The sequence below is a fragment of the Mytilus edulis genome, chromosome 7 (genome assembly GCF_963676685.1).
Source record: "Mytilus edulis chromosome 7, xbMytEdul2.2, whole genome shotgun sequence".
NCBI lineage: Eukaryota > Metazoa > Mollusca > Bivalvia > Mytilida > Mytilidae > Mytilus > Mytilus edulis.
In genome coordinates this window covers 40,236,497-40,257,754 of record NC_092350.1, presented here as the reverse complement: position 1 = coordinate 40,257,754, position 21,258 = coordinate 40,236,497, and the positions used below count along the sequence as shown (strand labels likewise).

The following is a 21,258-nucleotide window of genomic DNA, read 5'->3' as shown; positions in this document are numbered from 1 at the left end:
TTGCTTCCTTCCGGGTACTCCGGTCGCTCCGCATTCCTTCATCAATAAAAACCGACCGTTAATTCGGGATTTGATGGTCGCAAATACCCGTTTACTGTCTCCACTAACGCGTCGCCAGTAAAATTAATTTGCGACCATCAAATCCCCAATTGATGCCGTCGGAGCTTAAAATACAATACAGTTATCTCCTAAATCTTATACATTTGTCAGTCAATTAAACACATTAGTCCGACATTAATTGAAATTTCTGTTAATCATTGTATATATATATAAGTAATTGCCTTTTTTACAAATGTGTCCTATTTTGTGTTCCTACATAAATCAGTAGTTTTGCCAATAAAATCGCATCAATTTTCTATATTCTTTTTTTTCATTCAGTACATATTCCTAATTGTGTTCGTATTTGTTCTCATGCTTAATCTTTGCATCTAGATTAAGTTGTATTCCTATTTTTATTATAAATATCATTGTAATAATTGCTTTTTATTCTTTAAACAAAATCCAAAGATTCATTTGGTCAAACACGAATATGACTATAAATATATTCTAATAGTACATACGTCCTTGGTAAGAATAACGAGACGTAGAATACATGTATATATATAAGTATACAATATTATATGACCCGGTTTATAATTTGTCACATTTAGTCAATACATAACGCTCAGTAAGTAATTATTGTTAACAAAGTTCTTCTTGTATTTAATGTTCCGTACATAGTATTGATTTTTTAAATGATAAAAACACATGTGTTTCTATCCCAAATCGTAAATACAATATTGATTCTATCTATTCATAAATAGTTGACATCGTCAATTAAATCAAATTTTACTTCATCTTCACATTTTAAAAATTCTGTTCCCTTTCATTTATAGAAGAAGAAAATAATTGATATCAAAACTGGTCTGTTCGTTAACCTTTGGAATCTGTAGACCACACAAATTTCGACTTGTGACATAGTTCCCTGTATTGGGAGCATAAATAATTTATTTTAACAATACTGACGAATTCTTTTGTTAATTGTCAACTTTTTGTCTTATGACGACGATTTTCATTATTCTGTCAAAAAGTCTGTTTACAGAATCAAAGAAAATAATGAGTGAATTTATGTCTTAGACATCGCAGACAATTAAAATAAAATCCTAAGACCATTGCACAAACATTCGCTGCCGTTTACCAAAGAAACAATGATTTTTAATAGAAAAACGAAACATCAAACGATTAATTGTGAATAGGTACCAATATTATAATTTAATACGCCAGACGCACGTTTTGTCAACATAAGACTCATCAGGGACGCTCAGATCAAAATAGTTATAAATTCAAACAAGTACAAAGTTGAAGAAACACGGTCATCCAAGCCTCATGAATAAAATAATTCACAATGACCTAGGCACCACGAATAAAAGTAAGCAGTTGTGGTTAAGTGCAACGAATTAAAGTATACATGGTCATCTTAATGCTTCGAATAAAAAAAATAAACACGATTATATGACCGGCAGAATAAAAAAAAAACATGATCTTTTAAGCGCCACGAATAAAAAGTAGAAACGTTTTTTTAGGCGTCAAGAATTAAATAGAACGCTCTTATATAATCGCCATTTCATTCGTGCAATGGAACTACAATATTTAACAACAATTACAATAAAACATGTCATGCTAATAAAATAAATGTCTATAACAAACGCGAGGGATTCTTGTCAGAATATTTTTACTGGGACTAATTATTGACCTATGGCATATTTTCTTCTAATCTTAAAATACATTCAGCATTAAAAGGAAAACGAAGAAGCCGAAGAAATCTGAACACTAAATATAACAAAAATAAAAGGTAAACTAAAATGATCTTATACTGAACTGTCAGCATAATTGAGTCCGATGTAGTTAATTTGAACTTTATTTTTTTTAACAAAAAATATAGTAGAAAAAAAGTTATACATGGGCAACCCTCAACGTAAACTAAACAACGACAAAATTTTAAAAGTAACTAAGAATTAATATAAATTGTGTCAGTGTTTCAGGAATTTATAAAAAAAAACAAATTATTTACAGTTATTTTTCAAAACGCCGTGTATAAATGGAAACATTGAAGGTGTCACAGTATCACCTCGTAAAATGATGCCAAATGCACATTTTATTCTAAAAAGGGGATACAAATCGACAATAAGACTTTATCATGTATCAAACTTGTACTTAATGTTCTATGTAATCACGAAAAATGTGTTCACTACTATAGACAAGAATAATAAACATACCTTACTTTCGTTTATACAAAATAAACTCCGTATGAATGAAATAGTTTGATCAATTCTACGATTTTAATATACTCGATGAAAGTAAAAGTAGACTGTCGAATGGTATACTGCTTGTACTTCATTAGGTGTATTATCCAATTTATATATGGATATATACAGCATTATGATAATAATCCTCCAATAATAGATTTTCATTTCATTACTGACTATTATTTTCTTAAATTATCATAATCATATGCTATGTTGCACAGCAAAAAGGTACCGCCTATTTTGAATTTATTAACATGTTTTCCAAGAAAGTTCAACCCACATATTGTGCTCATGTTCCAATTCATTTTCGATATAAAAATATAGAGTTGTATCGAACGTATATTAATGAGGCGGCAACAGTAGATTACATACGTTCACAACCTAAGCCTGAGTTCTAGTTAATAAAGTACTGTCAAGGTTATGAATAGATGAGATCATTCAAGGAAAATGATCTTATGTCACACTCACATTATCCTTTAGGTACAAACATCATAAGTACAGAACATGAAAAATATGGGAATACACTATATAATAATGAAAACTGCAAATATCAAAAGATAACTTGTGTTTTTACAAGGATTCATAAATTCGTTTCCTGTGTCTTATGTTCTTATTTCGGTACCTTAGTTATGTTGATAAAAAAAAACTACCTCAAATGCCTTTACCAATTGTTTAGTAAGGTATTGGGAAGTTCATGTAAATGAAATGTAATATCTACCTAGTATACGAAACATCATGCTTCGCTATTTATTCTTCATTTAAAACACTAGCATCAAACGGGAGATAACTGGAATTCATTCCTGTGGCCCCTTCTTACGGTGTGTATATTTCCAAACTCGTTCGCTATGTCAATGTCGGTACGATCTATGTATAATCTATGTATAACTGTTAATTTAGTAAGTCGGGTATTCGTTACTACAAATTACTTGAAATCTCTACTAAAGATAGTTAGTTTGAAAGTGTTATTGTACCTGTATAAATTTGATGACAACGAGACATCGCATCTTAATGTTAAGGTGAAACTGTTTATAGAGCCTATCAGTTTAGATACACTCCGTGTTAACATACAGATCCTTTCAATACACTTAGTTTTCTCGATTGAATTGTTTTACATTTGTCATTGCGGGGCCTTTTATAGCTGACTATGCGGTATGGACTTTAATCATTGTTGAAGGCCGTACGGTGACCTATAGTTGTTAATTTCTGTGTCATGTGGTCTCTTGTGGAGAGTTGTCTCATTGGCAATCATATCACATCTTCTTATTTTTATAATTATTCTGAAATAACATCAACTTAACATGGCAGTCATATATTTGATTATTATATTCATCGGTTGATTTTGTTTTTAACAAATTAAAACATAACTAATTATGTTTTGCTGTACAATTATATTATATGGTCCTATTCAGCCAATACTTCTTTGTTTTGCATTGTAAACGGCCTTTTTTTAATCAGACGTGTTGACGTCCTTACATACAGCCCGTTAGATTTGTATTGATGAAATATTTGTCTGGGAAGACTCGGTGTATTCATTAGTTGACATCGACTAAAACACGAGCTTCCAGTAACTGCGAGTACTCTGCTTCGGAACTTTGTATTTTTGGTCTTTTTGTAAATTTATCTGTGTGCTATGTATCGATCTGTGGAGTATAGCACTTTCAAACCGACTTTTACTGTTGTTTGTTTTATGTCCCATGCTAGGGAATGGTTGAGCAGTAACAAACATGTTTTACATAACCCCATTCTGTATTTTCGTGTCCAAAGTCGTAATTCAGGGGTTGTCACGTCGGTTGCTTTTTTGTCATATTTGTTTTTCGTTTTTTAGTTAAAAGGATAAAGCAGACTGAAATTAATCGGTAGCAGACAAAAGTGAGAGAGGAAACAGGAAATATCATAGAATATTAAAAGTTGGCTTCATATTAAATTATTAGTCTACATTATGTTCTATGTATTCTTTCATGAGGTATGCCACGTTCCTTTAGTTGACTCTAAAATGTAGATACAGTGAAATATTTCTATCTACAAAACTATAACTGTTAAGGTGGTACCCAACACTTTCACTGAAATTAATTTGGCTCGTTTAATTTTCATAAAGTTTTGACAATGTATTTACTTTGACCCTTTAACAAAAATATAAAAATTTCAAAAATTTCCAACCAACCATTTTGTCAGAAAAATAACACTGGTTATATAGCAGTTTAACCAACACCAATTTTGATCATTGAGAAGCCTAATATTCCCTTTACAACGCAACATAAGACATAAAAGACATAAGACATAAGACATTTTATTTCACTAAAGCCCCCACATTGGGTATGTTAGTACAACATTTTTAACAAACAATAAAAGTGTGAACATATTTACATTAGAACAACATGGTTAACAAAGGTGCAATAATAGTATATATAATTAATGCAGATATTTGACAGGAAGTACAAATTATAGTAACATGATTAAGCACATGTATTAAAAGGTTTTAATAACACTTTTGCAAAACTTTGCTATTCCAGTAAGTATAAATAAATCTGATGTATTCATCAATTCTTTAAATTTTAAAACATTTGGGTTATTACATATTTTTAAAGGTAAAAATTTAGCTCTTATATTGTTGAAAAAGGTACATTTGAATAAGTAATGAAACTCATCACCAAGTTCCTTAGCATTACAAAGATTACAATGTCTTTCAATTCTATCAATATTAAAAAATCTGCCCGTTTCAATGGGCAATTTATTACTAAGGCAACGGAATTTACATAAATACATTCTTAGATCAGATGGTAACAACGATAAATATTTCTCAAAACAAAAATCAGATTTGTATATTCTGTAATTAAGACATTTTGCAGAATTCATAACATTATTACTCCAGTTCAACATAAATTTCTCACTTAAACATTTCTTGACATTCTTACTAATATTATCAGATTTAGCAATTATTTGATCATCCCACATCAGCAACGTTATTAAAACGTTAAGATTACTTTACATAGTTATCTCCCTGTAGTGTAAGGTACCACTTTAAGTGAATAGAAAGCTATAGTCTGGTCATGTTAGTGCAGCAATGTTGGGCGATGTCACTGGAACATCGTTAACAAGTCAAAATTAAAATATATTTTGAATATAAAAAATGGCATGTTGCAAACAACCTTTCTCCTTTAAATAATAGTCAACCACATAAGAATATAAGTATAAGTCATGTTTAAAAAAAAATGGATAAGATAAGGCTAATTGCTCTTTACATCTAAATTTACGTGACAAGATCTCCAAAAGCGATCATTTTGTCTGTTTCTACAATTATTAATTTAAAAAATCGAAGGTCTAAAGCAAATATGAAATGCAAAATTCAAAACTATCGATAGTGTAATCAGAAAGACAACTGACGAGAAGGTATTGTAAGACCACTTTCTGTCCTTTGAATTCGAAAATTAAAAGGTATAAACTTTTTATCAAATAACATCATTCACATGTTCACAAGACTTTATTCTGTCAGATTGTCAGTATTTATATTTTTGGAATTTTAGATGTTAGCTTTTGGGCTTTAAATTCTTGCTTTCAATGCAAAACTGCAAAAATATCCTTATTTTAACATGTTTAAGAGCTTATCATCAATATCAAGATATGAGAAAAACCCAAAAGATATTTTACTAGAATATTTCAGGTACACGAAACGCGCATCTGGCGTAAATACAAAATTTAATCCTGGTATCTATGATGAGTTTATTTATCTGTAACTACAAAAAAATATTGAAATAGTCTTGTGGTGTTATGATTTTTTTGTTTATGATGGAGGAGGGGTCGTTTGTTTGACAGATATCAGAGTTTTTTTTCTTGATTGATTTCCACTTCTTGTCATTTGCTATTCTACTACCGAATGTAAAACAAAAGTGTTAATTCTTTTATGAAGGTTTTGATTATTTGCATGTCTAACGCCTTGATCTCTGTTATCTTCTTGACCAATATTTTTTCCATTTTTGTAATGTTTAACTTTGATATTATTTTGGAGTATTTTATTGAGCATTTTGGATATTTACTGTTGATATCAAGGTAAAATGTGTTGATATATGATTCTGGAACTTTTAATGTTATTACAATCAGTCGTTAAATTTATTCACAAATTGTGTCGAATCAGTCTAATGGGGGTTGCCATACAGAGTTTATGTATCACCATTGTTGAGAATCATGTACCATAATATGACAAACAGGAACATATAACCTGCAATTATTATCTTAAAAACTGAGTCAAAAGTTATATGTCAATATTTATGTTTATTTTATTATAAAAGTGTATTTGAAGTAGATCTCAATTTTATCGTTTGAAGTCATCCATCTAAATATGATATACATTAAGCATACAATTAGGATCTGGTCTATAGATAAACAAAAGTTCAAAGGGTAAAAAATGTAGGACCGATTTCCACCTGAATTATTTACCACCAGAATCGTTTTGTTAAAGTCGTTTAATCGTTACTAAAATTATAAGTTCATGTGTATGCAAGGGTATATCAACTTTATAGCATATTCTGAACATGTGGAAAAATTATAGTTGTCTGAAAATGGTTGTCTTATTAGTTATTATCGAACAAATGTATATGAAGGACATTCTAAACAAAAATTCTAGTTCTATCGAATTTTGTTCTGTATATTATATTTCAGAAACAAATTAATTCGTTTAGGATAAAAACGTCCGTTAAGTGCACATGTACTTATTGCACCATTGTCATCCACATGATTATATAGTGCGAAACAGTATGTTGATTTTATGAACATGTCTAAAACTGTTGAACTGCTTTACTAGTATATTATAGTACTCTTCAGCATTCGAACTCCTTTAGGTTTTAACAATCGGGATTAAGATTTATGTTAACAACTATATGAAACCGGAAGAGGAATTTTAAAATAAGTTCGGGTCAAACTTATCAGCATTGAGACAAACATTATAACGCCAGTGATAAGTCCGGTTCAAAATTATTAAGGCCGGATCAAGCATCTTTGATGTTATGTCATAATGTGCAATGCAATTAAGGTCTGGGCGAGTTGTGCGGCTACATACATAAATATATTATTGTCCCTTAAAGAGAGGCGAAAGTTACCGAAGGGACATTCAATCTTATAAGTCAAAAATACACTGACAAGAATAAAACCCATTGTATTTGTATGCAACTGCTTGATAAAGATATAAGGGATTTATAATTCATTTTTTTGTAATTGGGTTTACTTTAATGCAAACGGTTTTGATAATTAAGGGAGTAATTTGTTCTCACGCAAAAATTGTTAAAACCACAACATTGTGAACCTTCACAAATTCGGGCTATCTGAACCCTGTGCTTTTAGAAAGTGTTTGTCTTTTTGTGGGTACATGTGAGTGGTGACGTATGTTTAACTATCCAATATGAGTAGTAATTTCAAAAACTAGTATCCTTTTAAGTGTACAATTCAGTTGCTATAAGAATGGAACAAATGTAAGTACCTCCAACCATGTATTACACTATCTGAGTATACGTTCATGTTTTATTTGGTTTCGTGCTACTCAAAGTTGTTTTCTGTGTTGTGTTATTTGGACTTGTTTGTCTTTTCATCTTTTTAGGATTTTTGACTTCTTTTTGTCATGGCCTTGTCTGCCTACTTCGATTGATAATACTCGATTGTCCAATAGACCACTTTCGAGTTATGTCCTTCACCTAAAACATTCGTCAATTTTGCACGCCTTTATGGCGTCATTTAACAGATAGAGGGGATCGCCTGTATCCCTGCACAGTCGTTTTTCTTAAAGATGATAGAATAATTTGTATTGTGGTATTTTTTTCATTTTTGTTATAGAAAATGTCTTGTTCTTGGATTGTCAGATTCTTAAAGCAATCTCTAAAACTGATCTCGTAAAAAAGCTGGACTTCATTTGCGATTAAATACTTGATTCTCAAAAAAAGGGAAAAAACTAACAGTATTCTATGCCTTCACTTTCAAAGTATTGATCGCACCTATCCATTGCATTTGAACTATAAAATTCTAGCTGCTTCTGATTTGTAATTTCTGCTCGTTCTTTAGATATTTCCTATCTTGCTAAAAGGGTTCTCATTGGTAAACTTGAAAATCACAACTATGGAAGTTTTAAGAATGCACTTATGACATGGATGACCGTTTATCAGTGTCAAAGATGACAACTATTATATTTCATTTTCGTTACCAATATCGTCATCCTAAAGATTATAATGCTTATTCTTAGATCTCCATACCAAATTTCTCGGCCTTCCTTCATTTTAGGGGTCCCTATACTTTAAGGGCATTGTTCATTATGGTGATGGTTAGGTTAAGGGTTATTCGAGGTTAAGGTTAGGTTTTAATGTTAGGGATTGTGTAAGGGTTAGGGCAAGGTTTAGGGTCAATGGTAATTAAGTATAGCTTTATATGGATTGGGATCTCAAAAGTTAAATAATTACCGTATTCTTCTTTAAAAATGTACCACAATTTATGCTTTATATCGCTCATCAAAAGAACATTTAGCTTTCTGCTAATTGTTTTTTTCTTTAAGGTGCTTCTTTTGCAACAGAAAGGAATGCATATAGATTCGTGATTCACGTCAGAGAAACAACAACCTAACTTCACAAGTAATTCTTTAGGTTGACAAACACTTAAAAATAATAAACGATAGAATCCATTTTTAAGGACATTAGTTTTTATGCCGATTTTATACCTATTTTCAACGAACGCTTAATGCAATTTTAGATACATTTTACAGGGAAAATGATAATTTCAAGAAAAAAACAAAATCTAATCTATAGAAAAGTTTGTTTTTTTAGGAAAGGGGTCGAGCTGTCATTTAGGTTTAATAACTTTAAGGAAATGGCTACCTTGTTTTATTGCTATTTCACATAAAGCGTAAAATTTGCCTTTATTTACAATTTGATTTATCTCCAAAGAAATGGAACATATCAATACATTCCCTGAAATCCATTGTATATTGACATTTCTACCTGTTAACTTTGTTTGTTTGCTAACACATGGTTGTCAAGATAATGGAAATATATGAGACTGTCATACAAGTGAGAAGATTAGCTAGCCATAAAACCAGGTTTAATCCACCATTTTCTGCACTAAAAAAATGTCTGTACCAAGTCAGGAATATGACAGTTGTTTTCCATTTGTTTGGTGTGTTTGGGCTTTTGATTTGTCATTTGTTAAGAGACTTTCTGTTTTGAATTTTCATTCTTGTTCGGTATGTTTGTTATTTTACTTTTTGATTCATGAATAATCGATAGCTGTTGCATTTTTAAATACAATAAAATAAAATTGAGAATGGAAATGGGGAATGTGTCAAAGAGACAACAACCCGACCAAATAAAAAACAACAGCAGAGGGTCACCAACAGGTCTTCAATGTAGCGAGAAATTCCCGCACCCGGAGGCGTCCTTCAGCTGGCCCCCTAAACAAATATATACTAGTCCAGTGATAATGAACGCCATACTAATTTCCAAATTGTACACAAGAAACTAAAATTAAAATAATACAAGACTAACAAAGGCCAGAGGCTCCTGACTTGGGACAGGCGCAAAAATGCGGCGGGGTTAAACATGTTTGTGAGATCTCAACCCTCCCCCTATACCTTTAACCAATGTAGTAAAGTAAACGCATAACAATACGCACATTAAAATTCAGTTCAAGAGAAATCCGAGTCTGATGTCAGAAGATGTAACCAAAGAAAATAAACAAAATGACAATATTACATAAATAACAACAGACTACTAGCAGTTAACTGACATGCCAGCTCCAGACTTCAATTAAACTGACTGAAAGATTAGGATTTCATCATATGAACATCAGGCACAATCCTTCCCGTTAGGGGTTTAGTATCATACCATCATAACATATATGAGTATATTTTCAAGAATAACAATAAAAAAATTTAAACACGATCATTTCCAAGATAAGACAATAAATCCCTGGTTGTATTTTATGTTTACTTACTTTTGAAATATATGATATCCACTTAAAAAAACAGTAATCAAAGTCGGTTGCCCCATAGATTATTAGTTTCATGTTCAATAGTTCATAAGTGTATTTTTTAAATTTCATTGCTTTTCAAAACATTTTGCCATTTATGTACCCTATAGAAAATATTTAGGGAAGTAGCTCATTGACAATATCATTTGAAATTTTTAAATTGCTTAACAACTTATAATGCTGCAATCACAAACAATGGCTTCAACCACACTGCAAAAGACCTTACTTTTAAATTGACTTGTAAATGTACCACTTGAGTATACTTTGAGAATTTCAAAACAATATAGTGTTTTAAACATCGTAAGCAAGACTACTAAATAAATATATATGAAAAAGCGTTCTTACCACTTTTTCTGCAACCAAAACCAACAGCATGATTACATAATTTTTTTTACATTTGGAATGGATAATTTGTCCTTTCAAGATTAGAACCTTTTTTAAACATCTGCACGTGGATAGGTAAATTATGCAAGAATGGAAATGCGATTACAAAACAGCTCTGAATTTGATCGCGGTGCGGTTTACATGTGTGTCGTCTATAAACAGTAAAAAGGCGACAATATAAATTACAAAAGACTGATAAAAGAAACAGTTGTATTTTTATTTATTTTTTTTTTTTTTTTGGAAAAGCTTATTTTGACAGATATTTTATACCAAGCTAACAAAATGTCAACCTAAATTAAAAAGTTCAAATCTAAAGTTATATATCACAAGAATAACGAGTTTCCTGGCAAAATATGAATACAACGGAATCTGGGCTATATATCAATGAAAATTTAACCCAACGACAAAAATAACAAAAAGTAATATTTCCTATAGTATGTGTTCGCTCGTGTCAATGCTTTGTATATCCGATGAATATTTGTTTAACTATATTAAATGCCACCAAAAGGGAAACATTCCAGAATCAAAATTTTAATTGCTCCTTTTAGGCATAGATGGCTTAAGCAAGATTTAGCACAATTTTTCGTAATGTTTGGTTTTATTTGGTTTTCAATGCTCTTCAATTTAGATTTGGTTTTCCAAATGTTTTAATTCGATTACTATTGATAAGTTTGAAGAAGACGACAAACACATCTGGCATACAAAATCAGAGACCTGGTATCTTCGGAGATTTTTGCGCAAAATTTCCCTTTAAAAGTAACGTATCAATTCAGACAACAGGACACAGATGTTAACAATTACAAACTGAAGTACGACTTTTAATAATTATCACAACTCATTTAATATAGTTAACTATAATAGAACTGTGAAATAATTCAAAACGGAAAACCAAAGTCCTGCTTTATACAATTAAGTACACAAAAAGCATACCATTCTCAATAAAGGACTTTATAAATCTATAATATACCATACAAGCAACTAAACCAGGGCGCACGATTAAACAGAATATTTGATATTACAGACATGAAGTTAGTATAACGTAATATTTTGAATAAACATTCACATTATTATATTTAGAGCACATATGTACTTAATGATATTAACTGACAAATATATCAAATACGATAACATGCTAACATGTATACATTCATATTATAAAGAACTATATATAATCTGTTTCAGCTTACAGCCACAGGTGAAAAATAAGGCAGTACAAATGTACCTACTTTTCCGTGTATAGAATGAATAGTGAATAAAGAAACAGATAAGTGGTACGTAGTAATGGATAAATTAAAGCAATAATAGCAATTATCATCAGCGATTTTATTCAATTATGTGGGCAATGATCCCTTCCTATTTGTAAAAAGTAAAATCACAAAAATGCTGAACTTAGAAGAAATCAATTCGGAAAATCCATAATCACATGGCAATATCAAATAACAAAACGCATAAAAAAACGAATGGACAAGAATTGTCATATTCCTGACTTGGTACAGGCATTTTCCAATGTAGAAAATGGTGGATTAAACCTGGTTTTATAGCGCTAACCCTCTCACTTTGATGACAGTCTCATCAAATTCCGTTATATTTACATTAATAACTTGGTCATTATAAAACGCAAGTTACATAGAAAAAACAACGGTTCGTAAAAAGGCTTTCAATAGCAAGGTACATAGAAAAAGTAACCAAAATCGCCGTTTATAGAAAGCTTTCAATATCAAACAAATAATGTGGACATACAGAAGCAGTGTTTGTGAAACAATTAGCAACAAGAGACTGGGGGACAATGATGTGATTACTATGTATTACCAATATGACAGCCAACAAACTACCGAGAAATATATCAAACAGACAACAGCCCGACCAAAGAGCAGAAAACAGCCAAAGTGCGCCAATAGGTTTTCAATGTAGCGAAAAAATCTCGCATCCGGAGGCGGTTTTCAGCTGGCCCCAAAGCAATAAAGTATACTAGTTCAGCATATACGTACATGTAAAAATTGAAAGTGTGCTTGCATTTATTTAAAGCAATAGCAAACTTTTAATCATATTTTATCAAATGATGACGACATCGATTTTGATAGCATCGAGCGCTGCTTAAGACTAGATATTGAACAACAACAAAAATAAAACGCGACGAAAAATATGTTCTAGTGAAATAGAAAAAGTATTTTGTTTGCAACAACAAAAGAAACATTTCGTCTTGTTTTTTAAAAGACATTGATATCTTAGTACAAAAAAATACCAGACATTTTTTTACAACAAAGTTGAAGCAATATGTCTAAGGATTTTCTTACCCCAGGAGTAGACTACCTTATTTGGCACAACTTTTTGGAATTTTGGGTCCTCAATACTCTTCAACTTTGTATTTATTTGGCTTTTTTAACTATTTTGATCTGAGCGTCACTGGTGAGTCTTATGTAGACGAAACGCGCGTCTGGCGTATAAAATTATAATCCTGGTACTTTTGATAACTATCTTTTAAAGCAAAGGAAAGAATTTTAGGGCATTACTCCTGAAAAAAAACTGAGTAAAAGAGATTTAGAACATTAATTTTATTCTACTTTTTTGTTGTAAACTTTTGAAATGATTAAGCTTTCATTGAAATCTGAGACGTCAACACGTAAATTGCACCTGAGAAATTAACACTTAATTTGAGGAAGATAACGGACAATAACCACCAAGAGGGGAAAACTGAAATTAAGAAAAGATTAGAAAAAGGTCTTCCTATTAGTCATCAATTTGGAGTGAAGAACTATGAGAATGCTTGTTATCAAGTTCTGAAAATAGCCTACGATCACTTTCAAGGTTAAACTTAGTGAGTATAAGTAATAGCCTACGATCACTTTCAAGGTTAAACTTAGTGAGTATAAGTAATAGCCTACGATCACTCTCAAGGTTAAACTTAGTGAGTATAAGTAATAGCCTACGATCACTTTCAAGGTTAAACTTAGTGAGTATAAGTAATAGCCTACGATCACTCTCAAGGTTTAACTTAGTGAGTTTAAGTTTCTTTGAACGATTCTAATTGTACACTTATAGGAGCAATATCTGTCAAATTGATATTCATCAAGTTGACAAAAATTCTCATATTTGATTTGTAACAAACTAAAACGTAAATTATTTTTTTTATTTTTTTTTTTTTTTTTTTAAATTGACAGTACATGATCTTTCATGTTATGCTTTAGCACTTCGTGCGTACTTTTCTATATGTCATCCAATCATCCGTCAAGATGACCTCTGAACATAATGTGGTCAAATGACCTTAGTTAAATATAAAATCCCAGCACAGTCATCCCTAAAATGACGATTTTGCTAGGGTAATTTGATTTCATGTCATGGAAGCTTTTTGATGAATGACCATGATCTACAAGGTTTTGCTGGTTACATGTAAACCTTGAATTTAAATTAAAAGTTCAACGTTATTCAAAATTTATATAAATTGTAGGTAAACTTTCTAAAACACACTAAATCAAATATTCACAAATACAACTTTCAACTTTTCCCGATAATTTATACCTAAAAACATAGATGAATCTACAATATTTTAAGGAATTCGACTTAATGGACTGCTAATAGCTAAATATGTATCTATATTCGGATTTTCTAGTTGTTTAAAGCAAACAAAAAAGCATATATGTTTTTCGTCTACATCGTAGCTAATTTCCATTTTAAAACATGTTAAGATACTTGAAAGAAGATAAGACGAAAGTTTACATATTTAATCCCTTACGAAAATAATCAAGATTATTAAAGTACGATTTTAAATGGATCAGGAATAGCAAAGTAAAAGTTGTACATGAATAGTTTCTCAACTTCCTTTATGTTTGCTTGTGATGATGATCGGATATTTTTCTATCTTAGAGACGAATCGGAAAATATCAATGAAAAAAAGGTATATTTTGTGCATTATACAAAATATAAAACTGCATGTTGACACCGGTCAATTGAAAAAAGTGTCGTATGCAAATATGTTAAAAATACATTTGTAATTAATATTTATATTATCATACGAATCACAAACATGCTGTATTAATCTTTTGCATACTTTAAACTAAAAATGAGCACAAAATTAGGAACACATTTTTGATGAATGCAAACATTGACAGATTATCTTTGCAATTTGTTTTTAATACAAAACTTTAGAGTACTCTGTTCTCAGTGCAAGTGTACTGAAAGGTATAAAGTATGAGATGACATGCTGTCATGTATTCATATATATCATGAACTGTTTTAGTTTATTTAAAGTGAAGGTTAAAAGATGGGTCAGTGGCTGTACATATGTACCTGTATTCACGTGTATATTCAGCTAGTTATTTCAGGATTTATCATAAATACGTCAAATGAAAATAACACCCTATAAGTTTATGCATCCGTATAATTATAAGTAAAACACGTAAAGGTGTATAACGTTATTTATTTCACTTGACTTGGCCGGGTTCACGGCCGACACTCGGCTAACCGAGAGATTAGTCGGTTAATCTATATTGAGTATGCGGCTATATCGGCGGTTGGTCTGTTAATCGGGTTGGCTAAAGACTGTTAATCAGGTGTTATCGAGAAAATCATTGAAAGTTCAGCATGTTTCATAGTATAACTTTCTAAATATATTTTCATCATAAAAAGTATTCATGTCTAACAAAACAATTCAATGTACTGAATTCAGTGGTGTAATTATTATTTTTCTAGCTTCGATGTACGATCTATAAAATGAAAAGGCGGGTTACTCATCAATAAATTTATACACATTTTACACACATAAAATGTACACAAAATGACACATTGGTTAAATTTACCTGCATTCAATATTTTGAACATCGAAAAAAGAAAGGAATTATGTTTGTTAACCATATTGATATCATTGTGTGAAAAATCTACACGAAAATCTGTATTTTGGTGACATAAATCAATCTTTATTTAAAACCTGGTCTGTTAATGGGTCGGATGTATACAACTCGGTCTGTTAATTGGTCTGTTAAGAGTTATGAATGGCAATAAAAGTATATTTTTATTGCTATATGGGGTGTTATCGGATCAAATGAGTAGGCTCAAGACGAGCGGCTAAAATGTACGAAAACACCACATGAGCAATAAAACATAGCATATACGGAAACAACACATAAAATTGAAAATTGATAAAAATGGTTTCAAAAAGTGTAATATTAAAGTAATATTAATTTCATCCAAGAATGATCGCATATATCATGTTGATTCTGCTTAATTGTCATGCATGACACAAATTTGTCATGTACATTGGTAACCAATATATATAAATCAGAGATAAACGTCGTAATGTAACTAAACATCAGTAAGTAAAATATATTGGGATGACAAAATATGAAAAGAAAGAAAGAATAATGAGTAAGATAAACAAAATGTAGAAAAAAATTACATAATAATTTAAAGAGTACAGAAATCAACAAAACCCCCAATCCGGACCCTCATGGTATACACGAGAATCTGGATGGAAACGCAGAATATAGAATAATATATAAGGACAGTAGAGAGTGATACATTGCTAAAAACGAGAGAAAAATAATACTTGTTTAAGAATACACACATGAAACACCGATGGCTGTTGAAACAGTAACGTATTGCGATGTACTTATATTGGTGACACATTCTAGAAGTTTACATGCGGACAACTAAAGTGGCAGGTTAATGCCATTTTGCGTTTTAGCGCTTTAGCGTTTTCGCTTTACATAGTCTATATGGCGGAAACGCGAAATTGCGAAGTCGAAAACGCGAAAATGCGAAACCGATTTCTCGTTTTCGACTTTGCGATTTCGCCTTTTCGATATTTCGCGTTTTCGCCCTATAGAATATGAAAGGCGAAATCGCGAAAATGCGAAATGGACTTCACCGACCACCATAGACAACTGTAGTTCTGCTCTGCACTTATGTAGAAAGGAACTAAACGGAATAAAATTAATTGAAACTTAAATAACCAAATGTAGCTGCATTCGCTCCTTTCCGTTTACTTCTTTAGAGTGATTTGTAAACAACATATGATTAAGTAATAGAAGAAAAGAACCAATTGGATGATGCTGACGAATTAGGGTTTAACGTCCAGTGACAAATATCATGTTCATATGTGAACGAGAACACGTTATATGTACCCTGTGTTGTATTAGAAAGACACTTTCAGTCGGAATTGAGAACGTGCTACTTCAAACAGACGCAAAAATTAAGGCTGATTGAAAACGTCAATAAAAAATTCATGCATATTCCAGAGGCCAATACATATCACGCTATATTGAAGTGACACACCCTTCAATAAAATGCAAAGAAAGTAAAAAAAAAATGCTCTTTCTAGGATACTGTGGCACAGTATTGTCATTTGTGTTTACTCAGGAACATCTCATTCTTAAATTTGTCGTGGCTAAATAACTCTTAACTGACACAATTTTAATTGTCCAACCCATTAACAGACTTTATTCCCATAATTTTCACTAAAACGTGGTATTATTCACGTTATTTTACAATTATGAAATATTTACTAATGTCAATTTATTTTTTAGAACCACAGTACTATTTTTTGTCCTTTAAATGATATCTAAATTTGTTTGTTTCGCCTTTTATTCAAAAAATTGCTATGCGTATAAGCATAAATACTACATAGTTGCGCGACGCCCTTTAGTTTTACTGAAAACTGCGCAGACTAAGAAATGTTTTTACAAATGCAAAATGTTCTATGATAGATATCATTTTGTCAGACACTTTTCTTTTTTTGATTTGGTTCTTATAACATGCCAAAAATCTGTATATTTAATAGAGTTTAACATTAAATAAACTCTTAACAAACGTATAACCAACCCGATTAACAGACCAATCGCCCATATAGCCGCATACTCAATATAAATTAACCGACCAATCTCTCGGTTAGCCGAGTGTCGGCCGTGAGGTTTACTTTTCATCGACCAGTCCGTCTGAAGATAGGTGTTTTTTGGGGATAAACTCATAAATGAAATGTCCGGTAATTCTTTTGTTAATTCGTTTGACGACACTGAAAGGTGATTAGAAATCAATAATGATTATTACGGCACTCATCCTTATTATACACATCTTCAAATATATTCTCCTTATGCATATTAAAATGTACGCTCTTCTCGATCAGTTGAAATAACATTGGTAATAACTCAGGACAAACTTTGTTGCCGTTTGTTATAGTTTGCTAATCGTTACAAAAGTAGTAACAAATGCATTAATAAATCAGAGTTTACAGACCCTGTTTGAACTGTCAAAATGCATTTACATGTTGTTGGTTATAAAACTTGTTGCAGTTTATCGTCTTCATCAGATGAATGTATGAAGATAGTGATTTATAAAGCCTTTTTATCGAAAATAGCAGCAATAAAAAAAAGGTGGGCAATACCTAAATACTCATTTGTGACATTGTATTGAGAACGGCAATAAGGAGCATACCTCTTTTTATGCCACAAGAGGTCTTTTTGAGTTGACAAATATGTGCAGATAATTAATTCAATTTCGTTCAAAATCGAAAGAAATGCAACGTTTGTACTTTGTACTTACAAACGACGAGCAACAAACTGTAGACGCATTTTCAACCAGTGTAAAGTTTGTCAAAGTTTAGGCAAACTTTACAAACGTATGTTAGAAACAAATGATCGAAACGTGTGATCTCAAAACCTTTATATCGTTTGAGTAACAGAGTAATTCACTCTATACTGCAGGCGATTCCATTTAGTTAATCGAGCACTACATCCATTTTACATTTGAGCAATAGAGTAACAAAAGTTACAAAGAAAATTTACAATAACAATTAGAAGAAATAAAGCTCTTAACCTTGTTATCAACTCATACCAACCTGCATTCTCATTTCAGAGTCTGTGTACTTAGTACTAGATTCCATACAGCAAAGAAATAAAGAGAACAAGGTGATATAAAGTTCGTGTTAAGACAAACTTAATTTTCGTTGAATAAAACAAAACTTTGTGCTCTCTTTTAAACTAAATAGGGAAATTGATATAAGTCATAACAAAACACATGTCGTAATTTTTTTAACATGAAGTTTGTAAAGACAAGGACATCTCAATTTGTAAGCTGTTATATAACAAACAATCCAAAATGTCCCACTCTTTTGTTTTTTGCCGATAAAATTATACTTTCAAAAAATATTTATAATCAATTTTAGTGAACGGCGTTATCAAATTAGAATTTAAATCAAGTCATTGGAATATTTTTGTAATAAGTTGAATACTTTGTAAATGGAATTGAAACTACTGTAAATAAACTCAATATAGAAACCAGGACTTAATTTTGTAAGTACGCCAGACGCGCGTTTCGTCTACAAGAGACGCATCAGTGACGCTCGAATCAAAAAAAGTTAAAAAGGTCAAATAAATTCCAAAGTTGAAGAGTATTGAGGACCAAAATTCCTTAAAGTAAACCATCTTATTTTCGCGAGCGATTTATTTCTCGACCTTCGCAATGAAAAATAACGCGAATATAAATCGTTGCAAAGATGTTAAAGTTGGATCTTTCCTTATTAAACTCCATCAAATTGTCAGAAAATCGCGAAACTTAATAGCTGTGAAGTTGTCTAGAAAAGGTAAAACGCGAAATAAAGTATCCGCCAAAATAAGTTGGTTTACAGTATATTTACTATGTTTTTAAAAAATTGTAACAGTTATGAATATGATTGAAATAATAAAACTATGTATGATAGTATGTTTGATTTTTTTCAGTTGACGAAGTTTAAAACGTTGTGATGTTTTCTAAAATAAGGCAACATAAGTAAACAGATGTTGAAATCTCCTGAATGAACAAAAAAGAAACAAATCAAGGTAAGACAAATGTAATAATTAATCGCATGAACTTAAAAGGGAGCGACACCGAATGCGTCGACTAGGTAAGCGTGTTCATCATACGACTATGCTAAGACAGCGACATAGCTTATTGACCAACCACTTTGTGACGGGGACCGTTTAACCGTTGTAGTGTCGATTGCAGAAGATCTTCCTCATAACTTCGTTTCAGCGGTTTTTGTGTCAGACGCAGAAGGAAAAATACTTAAGGTGGTACCTAACACTACAGGGAGATAACTCCGTAAAGTCAGCGTAACGTTTTAATAACATTGTGATGTTAAGGGAATAGTAAGCTTCTCAGTGATCAAAATGAGTGTTTGTCAAACTACTATATAATAAGTGTAATTTTTTTGATAAAATGGTTGGTTCAAATTTTTTGAAATTGATATCTTTTTGTTAAAGGGTCAAAGTAAATACTTTGTCAAAATTTTATGAAAATTAAACGAGTCAAATAAATTTGAGTGAAAGTGTTGGGTACCACCTTAATACTACAAAAAGATTCAAGTTTCACTTGAACAAATCAAACTAGAATGACTTCTGTAAGTTATAACTCTGGGCATTCCAAGGGATACGCATTGTGCATCCTACTGCTAGTTATATCTCTGGGGATTCCACTGGATACGAATTGTGCCTCCTACTGTTAGTTATATCTCTGGGGATTCCAATGGATACAAATTGTGCACCCTACTGGCCGATTTGATTTTGTACTCGTATGAAGCAGAACTCATACAGAACATTCTAAAAGACAAAAAGAAAAAGCACTTTGCGAAGTTTTCTAGATTTTTTTTTATTAAAAGATTTATAGTACAAGTGTACTGAACGGTATTAAATATGAGATGATATGTTGTCATATAATCATACACATCATGAACAGTTTTATTTTCAAGTGAAGGTTAAAAATTGGATCGTTGTCGGTACATATTCACCTGTACTCCCTTCAGGACTTATAATAAATTGGTCAATTAAAAATAACATTTTATAAGTTTAGGCGTCCGTATATCTATACGTTAAAACACGTAAACGTGTAACTTGGGACAAATTTTGTATAGGTAACTATACTTGAGGCGATGTCATTTAATTAATCGAGCACTGCATTTGTTTTACATATAACCAATATAATAACAAACGTTATATAGAAAATGTAGAAGAGATAAAGCTCTTAACTTTGTAATACCAACATTATAGACAACACATCCACATGCACAAGTTAAACGGCTCCTCATAATACTGATTAACTAGTACTAGCAGTTACTAAAAGTATATCAAAGTTCTAAACCAACTATTGTCAACTCATACCAACCTGCATTCTCATTTCAGAGTCTGTACTTAGTACTATTCTATACAGCAAAGAAATAAAAAATGAATGGAGATTTGAAGATCTTGTGTGAAATCAAACTTATCTTGCACAGAACTTCTTTCAATTAAAAAAAGATGATAAGATAAGAAAAGATAAAATAAAATAAGTCGGGTTACATTAAATACTACAATCATAAGCTCTGTAAAGCTTTTTGCCGACAATGATAGCAATAACAACACATACAATATTAAGACACAAAGGACATATACAGCATACACAATAAATTTGCTCTGTATTAATCTTAATAAGGAAATTGAACTAAGTCATAACCAAATACATGGCGTCATGTGTGAACATCAAGCTTGAATCTACTCCCACGTCTGTTAAAACGACGAAAAATATCTTGACAGCAATATCTCAAGTTGAAAGATCTTGTAAGCTTAAGACTTATAAAAATAAATCCTAAATTTTC

General features: G+C 31.3%; 1 protein-coding gene and 1 long non-coding RNA gene across 3 annotated transcripts in view; one reads left to right on the top strand and one right to left on the bottom strand.

Annotated features, from left to right (window-relative positions):
• The window catches only part of LOC139481444 (cytochrome P450 10-like), a 16,821-nt gene extending 14,143 nt beyond the window's left edge, over positions 1-2,678 (bottom strand). Inside the window, exon 1 of one of the 2 annotated variants that reach the window (XM_071264775.1) lies at positions 2,256-2,678. The gene's annotated coding sequence lies outside the window, so the exon portion shown is untranslated. The remainder of the gene's footprint in view (positions 1-2,255) is intronic. The other variant, XM_071264777.1, reaches the window with a different exon arrangement.
• The window catches only part of LOC139481445 (uncharacterized), a 24,749-nt gene extending 3,491 nt beyond the window's left edge, over positions 1-21,258 (top strand). The window contains exons 2-5 of the long non-coding RNA XR_011654620.1: positions 11,847-11,935; positions 18,507-18,559; positions 19,370-19,468; positions 20,807-21,258. This is a non-coding gene — a long non-coding RNA (uncharacterized lncRNA). The remainder of the gene's footprint in view (positions 1-11,846; positions 11,936-18,506; positions 18,560-19,369; positions 19,469-20,806) is intronic.